General features: G+C 38.6%; 1 long non-coding RNA gene across 1 annotated transcript in view; it reads right to left on the minus strand.

Annotated features, from left to right (window-relative positions):
* The window catches only part of LOC119909170, a 31,681-nt gene extending 20,926 nt beyond the window's left edge, over window positions 1-10,755 (minus strand). Inside the window, exon 1 of the long non-coding RNA XR_005445389.1 lies at window positions 10,571-10,755. This is a non-coding gene — a long non-coding RNA (uncharacterized LOC119909170). The remainder of the gene's footprint in view (window positions 1-10,570) is intronic.
* Between the last annotated feature and the right edge of the window lie 1,053 nt (window positions 10,756-11,808).

Here is an 11,808-nt window from a genome sequence, read left to right on the forward strand (position 1 = left end):
AAAAAAAAAAAAAATGGGACAATACCCTTTCTGCCCCGCACCTCCGCTATCCGTTCAAACCATAGTCGGACTTGCCACCAGCAAGATTGCCCAGCAACATTGCTCAAAAAGTTGCCTCGTGTATCATCAGCTTTACCCTAGAAAGTTAGTGGAAGGTGAAGATTCTGTCCCTGTGTTTCTTCTGGGGGATCCAGCTTATCCCTTTATGCCGTACCTTATGAAGGAGTACCCCAACAGCGGAGTTACTCCACAGGAGCAGTATTACGGCCTCTCTTTGCAAGGCGCGCATGGTAATCGAATGTTCATTTGGACGTTTGAAGGCACGGTTTGCGGTGGACATAAACATGAAGGACCTTCCTTTTGTGATCTATGCTTGTTTTGTTCTGCACAATTATTGTGAAATGAACAATGAACCTGTTAACGAACAATGCATAAATGCTGCTCACCAGTACGACAGGGATTTCCATTCGCACATGAGAGATTTTAATGTGAGAGCAGAGAACAACGAAAATGAAGGGAAATGAGTGAGACGTGTGTTGATGACATTTCTTGACCCTTAACTAAAATGTTTATAATATGCACAGTTTAAAAAAAACAAGTTTCCCAGTACTGTGAAAGTATCCCTTTGTCTTTTGCTTTGACTGCCATGTGTTTTTTTAAAATGTTAACAAGGTTATTAAATGTAACCTAAAAGAAAAGATGTTACTGAATAAAAAGTACAATTCTTGCCTCTAATATTGAGTGTGTGAGTTTGTACACTGATGGAATAGATGTCGTCATCCCCACTCTCTGGTGTGTATACAGATATATATCTAAGTATCTCTGTAAATACAGTATATCTATGTACCTAGAGATATAGATAATGATGGATGAAAAAGACAGCAAATGCACAATGAAAAAGTTGTTTTAATGTCTTTATTTAAATCATTTCTACTGTGCAAACAACAAATTATTAACTACAACACCCAAATAAAACACACGTGCAAATATAAAATATATACATAAAAAAATATACACAAGGGCCAGAAACAAGAGCACTGCTTTTAACGTTTGCTGTACTAAAAAACATTTACAAATGTGTGTTGTCTCTGTGTTCTAGCCAATGTTTTGCCTACCATACATACCTTTAGTAATTTCGTTCTTATTGTGGGGGTACATTTTTCCCATTGCTGTGTTCCACCTCGTCGGTCCACGCAAAGAAATCACTGGTCTTTGACATTGCTAATCTTCACAGACAATCTGTTTCCTGTTTACACAGGCACGTGCATGCCCAGTGTAGCTGAATGGTCACGTGATCTGAGTTTTCAGTCATTTTAATGTTGAATGAAGATGAATTCTAATACACAGCTTAAACGCTGGTGTGGACGGGGCCTTAGACCTGTAGACCATAAGCCCCCCCGTCTGCTTTTAACGTGATGGTATGATCTATCGTCACAAGCGACTGGTCTTTGGTCACAGATCAGCACAGCGTTCAGGTAGTGCGTGAGTGTGCTGGGACTGAGAAAATGCAGAGGAGACCGAGAGAAAGACAAAAGACAGGAAGAAAGTGCCATTTAATGCTGTAAAATTACAGATATCTTAATGACTGAGGGACATGGTGGTGTTTAAAAAAAGAACACAAACTACTAGCAGGGCTGCCCTCATCTAACCCATCATATCATCTGTTTTAATAAAACTACTCATGCCATGAGCCAGTTTGTATGGGAAGTATCTGGAAAATAAAGACCTGTATACCTGTTTCAGGTGGACATATCGCCAGTTACTCAGAGCTACCAGAGTTTTGTGATGATAAACCAGTCAGAGTTCTGAGAAAATGCAGATGCAAAACAATCCAAAGTGGCCAAAACTGATATATATTTAAATCCTGCTGCCTTCATTATGGATTTTTTAGTCCAAGACCATCAAAAAGTGGTCTGAAGACTGGTCGAGTACTACAACACAATTTCGGCATGCTGGGTGCCATAAAAAAAAGTCACGTTCACGTGTAGTAAACTGATACGATCACTGTTAAACCATAACATGAGGACATTCAATGAAGGTGCTCTGTTTTCATAAAAAGTAACAGGCAATTATTTCACATCTTTTATTATATACACTTCTTAAAAGATACAGAGTTTGTGCTTACCTCAGTGGTGGGTATGGCCATAAGTGACGCCAATAAATCTACATTGTGCGTGAACGTAACCGTCCACTGCTTTCCAAGGTGTAAATGAAAACAGATAATAAACCGCAGAGTCTCACTGTGGTTTCCTGTTGGATAGAGGCCATGGTGGGACTGGCTTACACTAGGAGCTTTGGAGTCCTTGGGAGGACATTTGGTTTGTCCACTGCTTCTCTCAAAAACACACATGCTGCTATTAAGCTATGTGTGAGATGAGGCCCGTTCAGTTCAGTAGATTCCAGCAAATTAACTGACATGTAGAGGGAGAGGTTCCATGCAACAGAACAGCAGTGGAGTATTCAAAACCAATTACAAGGACAGCCATCAACATTCTACAGTATTTCTCCTATTTTTCAAATATTGGTCAGAACTGGCATGTGTATTTACTGCAGGTTAATTGTTCATTAAAATCTACTACTGAATAAATAAACACATGAGGAATCTTAACACAATTACCATTAAATGTATGTTAAAAATGGGAGCAGCTATTCAGCTTGTGTCCATACTTAATTTACAAACTATGCATAAACAGTTACCTCAATCTCTAACTGGTTAAAAACAGAACATCCCTATAAATGCTATCCTCCTAGCTCCTACTCCAATTGATAAATGAATCTGCAACTATAACCCTATCATACATGACACGTATATGGAAACAAATAAAATCCCATTTCATTGTCTTAAACCTACATCTCTAAACACCAAACACACTGACCCATCCAACCTTCTGCACATGGAGTGACCCAGGAATCCAGTGTCACAGGTCTGTATATTAAGGGCACATTTGCCACCTTCGCAAAACTAAGAAAGAAATGTAATGTCTCAAACAGACACTTTCAGACATTTACAGATTGGAGCAAGAGTTTCAGAGTGGCGAGTTATTAATCTGTAACAAAAGTATCTTTCATTCATAGTTTTAACTGAGCTCTGTCTCTACATCACAGGAACAACTTTATGTCCATTAACTGCCTGGGGGGTAGCTAGTGCTTGAAAGGGAGAGGAGAGGTTTGTGCTGCATCAAAGTGTTTTTCCACCGGTGTTTTTGAGGGCGTGCCGGACTAGCCGCTTGGCAAACGAGCTGTTTTCTGGCAGTTCAGAGCAGAGTTTTCTGTGGGAGATGGGAACTCCCTTTGGACTGGACTTTGGGTTTTCTCACTTTGCAAACCTATTACTTGCACGAAAATAAAAAAAGGTATATAACGCAATAAAGGAGAGGGAAAAAGCCAAAAAGCACAATACCACCTCTTTAATTGTGGATTTCTTCTTAGACATAAATAATTTGATCTTCTTTGCTCTTTGTTTCTAATTACAATATTTACTGCTGTTATAATTAAACAGTGTTTTTGATTGAATTGTTTTTTCAGTTTAGTTTTTATCAAATTAATCTTTTCCACCCATGCAGCACTTTTAGTATATACAATAAGAAGCTACTCTTTTAATAGACTACATGTTTTCATACCCTTTGTTAGTCATTGCTTCTTTCTGACTGATATAAAAATATCTGATGATATCTGAATTTAGCCTTACGATAAGCTGAATTTCTTAGAAATGCCATCTGTGTGCGAGGGAGTGCGTTTTAGCTATATCTTCCTTCTAAGAAAATAGGGCATGAAAAATGAGAACTGAAACCAGAGAGAATGTTCCAGTAGTTGAGGACTTAACACTCAAAATAAACTGTATATGTATGCAGGTCAGAACTGGCATGTGTATTTACTGCAGGTTAATTGTTCATTAAAACCTCCTACTGAATAAATAAACACGTGAGGAAACATGTCTAAACACAATTACCATTAAATGTATGTTAAAAATGGGAGCAGCTATTCAGCTTGTGTCCATACTTAATTTACAAACTATGCATAAACAGTTGCCTCAATCTCTAACTGGTTAAAAATAGAACATCCCTATAAATGCTATCCTCCTAGCTCCTACTCCAATTGATAAATGAATCTACAACTATAACCCTATCATACATGACACGTATATGGAAACAAATAAAATCCCATGCAAAACGAAACACACTGACCCATCCAACCTTCTGCACATGGAGTGACCCAGGAATCCAGTGTCACAGGTCTGTATATTAAGGGCACATTTGCCACCTTCGCAAAACTATGAAAGAAATGTAATGTCTCAAACAGACATTTTCAGACATTTACAGATTAAAGTTTACATACAAAAATCTTTAAAGGTGGTATTTTGCTTATTTTCAGGTTTTCTGGGAGTTGCACATGCGCAGTTCCTAGTTAAGGACTACTAGACTATCAGAATCAGAGAAGGGCGGGTCAGTAAGAAGCCGATAAACACGACTTCAGTTTAGCTGTACATGTTCCCCTTACCAGCTTAGTAACATGGACTGGAGCAAGAGTTTCAAAATGGTGAGTTATTAATCTGTAACAAATGTATCTTTCATCCATAAAGTTTTAACTGAGCTCTGTCCCTACATCACAGGAACAACTTTATGTCCATTGACTGCCTGGAGGGTAGCTCAGTGTTTTTCCAGCAGTGTTTTTGAGGGTGTGTTGGAGTAGCCACTTAACGAGCGTTTTATGACGCTCATTTTGCTTTGAAAGGGAAATGGCTGAACTACAAACATGCTTCTTTTCAAGCAGTTCAGATCAGTGTTTTCTGTGGGAGATGGGAATTCCCTATGGGCTGTACTTTGGCCCTTACCTTGGCTATAGTTCTCCACTGGAAGAAGCACGATCTAACAGTGTAGGAAATTTGTTTATAAAATTTAAACGCACTTTCCAAAAAGATACCAAGACTCCTCAAAGTCGAGCGATTATTAGAAGCTAAAGGGTCGAGGGTACCTACATGAAGAAATTCAGGGTGTCCAAACACTAAGACCTTGGTATCCATTTGGGTTGAGTAATTTCAAACAGGGGCTGCAGTGAGCCCTTTGTTTTAAATTCAAGGGCAAACTTTTGCATATCGTGTGCAAAATAGGGAAAGAGAATGTTTCTCAAATGGATGCCAGGGGCAGCATATACAAAGAAAATAGGATAGCGCCCAAGACAGAACCTTGAGGGACACCACAGGTACATGGGGCCGTCTCAGAGGAATAATCACGAGGTGGACAGAGAAACTCCTGTTAGGTAGGATCAAAACCACTTAAGTGCTGTCCCTTTAATTCCTACACAGTTTTCCCAGACATGACAAGATGATAGAGTGGTCGACAGTATAAAAGGCAGCAGCGAGGTTTAAGAGTACCAGGATGGTGAAGACTCCTAAATCAACCGTTAAAAGCAGAGACACAGCATCAGAAAGCTGTCTTAAAATGTCACCGTATCAAGACAATTAAATCTCCTACCTGTAAGACAGCCCTACTACAAAAGACCTCCCCATTCAAATACCAGGTGGCATGGAAAGAAAGTCCACAACACATAGACTAATGCTCAAACAACTCCAGACACTCCATCCATGCATCCATCGTCAACCACGACATGACACTGAATGCTGCTGGTTAGTGTTTTAGTGCTTTTATCACCCTACATGCTGTTGTTAGCCGTCAACCCTCTGTTAAAGCAATGTTTTTCCTCTCACCACATGAACACTTCACCCCAGCTCCCTTCACTTGCCAGCTCTTTACTGCCAGAAAGAAATGCTATACGAACACAAGCCGTAATGGAGATTTAAGTGATCAGAAAGGCTAAAGCCAACTTATTTATAACAATCATTAATGAGGAAAAGGGCAATGCAAAGTTGATATGGGAACAGATTAAGTATGTAATTGGAATTAGCCATAGGCCCAGAAACCAGTTAGAATTGAACCTGAATGGTAAATTACAAGATCCAGCACAAATAGCTGTAGCTTTCAATGAATATTTTATTAATTCTGTGGATGAAATCGAACAGAATTTTCATCCAACAATTGGAGATATTGTTCAAATAGATGAAACCAAGCCCTTTTTTAGCATTCAACTTGTATCTGAAATTAAAACCCAGGCAATTATTAATTTTTAAAATCTCAACAGCAAAAGACATTTATGGAATGGATACTAAAATGCTTAAATTCCTGTAAGAACACCTAGCATACCCTATCACACAAATTGTTAACCAGTCAGTATTAGAGGGAATATTTCCAACTACCTGAAAGACTGCAATTGTAACTCCTATATTTAAATCAAATGACCCTTCGAACATACTTAACTATCGCCCCATCAGTATTTTAACTGTGATATTCAAGGTTGCTGTATCAAGAGCAGCTTGTCTCTTTTCTTAATAGTCCATTTACTCTTCATCCGATGCAGTTCGGCTTCAGGGCCTATCACTCTGCAGAAACAGCCAACTGTCTCTTTTTAGAGACTGTTCGAGCAATGGTTGACAAGGGAGGTGTTGTTGGTGCTGTATTTTTGGATCTTCGTAGGCGGCTGTGGCTCAGGAGGTAGAGCGGGTTGGCCATTAATCGGAAGGTCGGCAGTTCAATCCCTGGTTGCGTGGTTCAGTGTATGAATATGTATGACTGGTGAATGCAGATGTAGTGGAAAAGCGCTTTGAGCGGTCGAAAAGACTAGAAAGGCGCTATACAAATACAGAGCATTTACATTCGTAAAGCTTTTGACACAGTCAACCATCAGGTCCTTATTGCCAAACTCTCTACTTTTAATTTTTCCTCTTCTGCAATTAAATGGATTGAATCATACTTAACTGGTAGAACTCAATATGTTTCTGTGAAAAAACATCGTTCATTAGTCCGTAATCACTCACGTAAGTGTAAGCAACTAAAACCAGTTGGTTGAGGTTAGGGGAAAAAAAACAAATCTAAGACAGAAAGTTTAGATAAATCATAACTTGAATGGTTTACTTGCAGTCACCCAAACAAATGTATTTTTAGGTCATAACTTCAACCTTAAGCGGGTTACAAAACCTTCAGCTTGATTTATACAGGAAAACCTCAGCCAGATATTTTCATGCAATAATTTCCTGTGTTCAACTCAAAATGTCTTTTATAACCATCTAGTAGAGTTTCTGTTCCAAAACCAATAAAATCCATCAGTGTCAGTCATAAGAACCAAGAGTTTTATCTCAATGGGTTTATCTGTTTTACCATTTTATTAATCTGTCGATGCTCTAATAATCTAATTTTAATTATAAGTATGCTACATTGTTAAACATCAATACAGTCTGAGTTTATAACTTTTGTCTTTTGTTTCATTGTGGTTGATGTTTCAAGTAAATCAGGAATAAAAACAAAGATGTTAAGATTGCAAGTTGTAAAATACTGTTTTTGCTTGTTTAACCTGAGTGCTTGAGTCCCGAGTGGGCATTTCCTGCCATTGAAGTGGGAGATGTACCTTTCCCCCCCCCTGCTGCTTAGCACAGGACATGATTTACACAGCCGACATTTATCTGCATGTCTCAGATGGTGAAACACAATATCCTCAAAGCAAGTTCCCCAAGGCAAGTTCCTCACAGGTCAGCAGGGGTCAGAGAGAGAAAGCAAGACGCATCCCTGTCAGAATTTCAAAACCATGACTAATAGAGAGGTTGAACAATTGGTTTGAAAAAATAAGTAATATTCTTAACATATTACTAGTTAATATTACGTTGCTCCACCACATTGTGGATGTTGACATTACATCAGGTTTCAATTACTTATAAGGGAGAAAATTGTTACTATGATTTACGGCTTACATGAAAATTTTAAAGCCCTTATCTTAATATAAGTACTGTAAAGTTGCTTTCACAATAGCATGTAAGAGTTGACAAAAGTCTCTTATGTCATAATATGTAACCCTGATTGTGACATAAGTAGACGGAAGAAATTGGATTTCATTCATTTCAATGAAATAATTCCTTGTGAGGTCACCAGTGATGTCAAAGGATATGTATAACTTTATTACACATCAAATAGGTGAGATGTCAACATGGCAAGAAGAAACTCGCAGCAATCAGATTTTAAGGTTTTAAACTAATATCCATAGTAGCCAAAACTTATGGTGCTTTGAGAGTTTTCTTGTAAACAAAGTTATATTTATTATTTTTTGTCTGTTTATTCTTCAGGTCAAACAAATGTGTCATTAGTATAATATTGATATGTTTATTAGTTTGCAGTCTTCTTCTGCACTGCCTGTTTTTGCACATTGTTAGGTTTCTTGGCTCATTACCAAAACCTGCAGTGGAATAGCGTGAGACGATTGGAAGGACTGTACTGCATTACCCAAGTGCGTAGCAGTACAGTACATGTGCGTCCTTGTGTGTATGCACAGAACAAATGAAACGGCAACTAGCTCATAAATAAACAGGTCCTTGGTAAAAATGCAAGAAGAAAAACTATTTAAATATTTTTGAATTACCCCAAATTTCTTATTGATTACAGTGGACAGACCAACTGGTTCAACTTTGAACTACTGTTTTTGTTTAGATAATCCAGATAAATTGTCTGTTCATGTCAGACTACTGTATATTGTATCGATGTCCACGTATTCCCTGATCTGTTGTATTAATAAAAAAAAACAGGTACAACTTTTCCACAATGGAAAACTAAATAAAGGACAGTCGAGTCGAGGCAAGTCAAGCCGTGTCGAGCTGGTACTATGCAGTGGAAAAGTGGCTTTACTGATCACTTACCACTCCACACGGGAACCAAAGATGTGTTTATTTTTTGTTGTATAGTTTCAGCATATTTCTTTCCAATTTACAGAGCCACAGCTGGGTAGAAAGAGCCGATTAGTTTTCAGCTCACACACACAGAACAGACTGCCAGGAGGAGCCTGTTCTTCACTAAGGACACAAGGTTTGGTTCCCACATGCAATCACATTTATTTTAATGAAGTTAGCTAGTAATTAGCTGGTTGTTTAGCTGGTCAGCCCACTGTTTAGATTCATGCTCACCACTGCCATAGCATTGTTTTTGGCAGCAGACAGCTCTTTTCAACAAAACAAGCTTTAAAGGAGACCCATTATGCTTTTCCACATTTTATGACTTATCTACAATGTTGGATGTTAATGTTACACATGGCCAAAGCTTTGAAAAAAAAAAAAAAAAACCAAGGAGGTTTTTGTATTTAAAAGAAATCCATGTGAGCAAAAACCTCATATTTCCTATTTTTCTACCAAGAGCTCCGTTCTACGCGATACCGAGCCAGAAGGAGCTGGTGTTCCATGTATGGGCATAGCAACAGCCCAGCGGCTCAGTCTGCCTGTTCTGCCCAGCAACAGCCTGGTAACATGCTTCTGGTCTTGGCATTTCAGAAGACAGTGGGCTTTGAGAGGGGGCCCTTACACACATTTGCAGCTTGTATCACACAGAGGCTGAACTGAAATGAAGCCCTACATGAAGAGTCAGTATAAGAAAATTTAATATTTTTTTGAACTTTGAATCAAGCAAAGCTGCCATACAGGAATCACAGAACTACAATATCGGACTGGAAAAGCAATTTGTTGCATTCCCCAAAGAAAAAGAATAAATAAAAATCTGGATCTCGTAATTACAAGATAATGGTAAAGTCGGAAATAGCCTATATTCACAGATTCGAGCTTCCATGATCAATAACTCGTAAGCAAAACGTGTTTAAACACAAATTACGCCTCTGTATATCATAGTTAAGTAGACAACAAGCTACAAGTACATTTTCACATAAATGAGTCTTCCTAGGAGCGGCACAAATAACATTGGTCTCTACGTGCAGCAGGCTGTGAGACAAGTGCGCAGGGACCGCCTACAAAGTGCAACACCGAAAATACATTCTGCAGAGATATTCAATAACTTCACACTTATACAATGTAGTGGACTGCTTCAGAGTGTTCACACAGAACACGATCATGCGAATAAACACAACCCGCAATTACTACAGCTGTATGAACCCAAATAAACATTTTGCTGTGATTTAATTGCAAAAAAACGGATCAATATAACTACAACATTATGCCAATTTGTTAAACATATGAATTCATGCTTTGTCATGTCTGTCAGAAAGACAGCAGGACTTGGCCAAAGCCGAAACTGAATATAATGAAAACCTTTCACGAATAAAATGTTGTTACTACATGAAGAGTCAGTTACAAGATCCAGCACAAATAGCTGTAGCTTTCAATGAAAAAAATGTTACTTTTTTTTTTTTTTTTTAACCATTGCATAAATTAAATAGTAAAATGAGCTTTTTCCCACAGGATTTGGAGAGACTATGGTGAGTGGGTCCGATGCCAATTGATGCCTTTTCTAAGAAGTCAGCCACAGATGGAGTGGATATGTGCTAGGAGACAATTTGGCGGAACAGTGTCTGCAAACGGCGATTTTTGCGTCTTTCTCAGACACTTTAAAATTTTTCCTCACTGCTGGCTTGTCAACCTAATTATTCTGTAAAAATGTGTTTTTTTGACTTATTAGGCCAAACACCGAAAGTGCTTTTTTTATTTTGCTTTTTTTCCCGTCAATTCATTCAACATACACATATTTTCTGAACTCACCAGGTAGTTAAACCGCCACACACAGGTGTGATGTTCTTTTCTGATACCAGCAAACTTTGTTAATTTCAATTTCACTGGCGCGTGTCCTTTGTCTTTCTGCTTCTTCCTGGTGTCTGCCTCACCATTACTTTCTGTGGTCTGCCATGCCGCTCTCCTCCTTTTCTTTTCCCGTCTCTACACCATTCTTCACTTTCTGTCATGTCCCTGTCCCATGATCCTTTTCAGTTGTACACAATCAATTAAACCAGGGACAGTTTTTCTCTCCTCCAATCAGGCACCGTGGACTGTGTCACATAATCAGTCCCAGCTGTCTCTCATCAGTCCACTTGTTCCTCCATCCAAGAAATAAATATAAACAAGTAAAACCAATAAAAACACAAATCATGCAATAATACTGATAAAACCCAAATAAAATATATAAATACACAAAAAAAGGAAATCACATGATGTGATAAAAAGTGCAAGATTAGGATCAAGTGATAAAACTGGCTTTCCAATCTCACTGCGACACAACTTCCTCGCTTTCTTATCTCAAAGCAGTGTTCAGCTTTGTCCGGTTTTTATATAAATATAGTAGTAGTAGTACCACAGAGCTCTGGGTGCCCACTGACGCTAACATCAACAATGGAACCAGCAACAATGGCAGACAGCTGCTGAGAAGTGTGAGTGAAGATAAGTCAAAGTTTTAATGCCACATATTTAAAAGTTATTGAAAAGTTAATTTAATAAAAGCAGTTAACTCTGAGCTCCTGCTGATAAACAGCGTAGATGTCTGGACATAATCCGGTCCGACTGTCGATGATTATATGTACAAAAGCTGCAGCGCTACACCGGCTGTCTCGTCCAAAGCTGCCCAGAGCTCAGCAGCTGTCTGTCGGCCATCGAGACTCTGACTGGCCATCGCCAATCGTCATTATTGTCATGTAACTTCGCTCGAGTTGAACAGTGTCGAATTTTCAACACTGACAGCAAGTTAAATGTAAACAGTGCAGTCAATATAATCTGTCTCTGTCTTGTTTGACAGGTCACAATGGTAGCAACTTATCATTCAGAAAGTAGCCATGCTCTAAAGCATACCCTGCTTTATTTTCCTCTAAATGGGACCATAATTTACAAAATGAACATCATGCTGTATTAAAGAATACTTCGAACTAGCGAGTGAAACCATAAACTCATTGGGAAAGTGTTAAGGAAATAAATACTGTGAGAAGCAGGGTCATTTTGTCATGGATTCCAAT

Source organism: Micropterus salmoides, unplaced genomic scaffold, assembly GCF_014851395.1.
Source record: "Micropterus salmoides isolate LMB-PRFRI ecotype aquatic unplaced genomic scaffold, ASM1485139v1 Ms_hic_scaffold_18, whole genome shotgun sequence".
Classification (NCBI taxonomy): domain Eukaryota; kingdom Metazoa; phylum Chordata; class Actinopteri; order Centrarchiformes; family Centrarchidae; genus Micropterus; species Micropterus salmoides.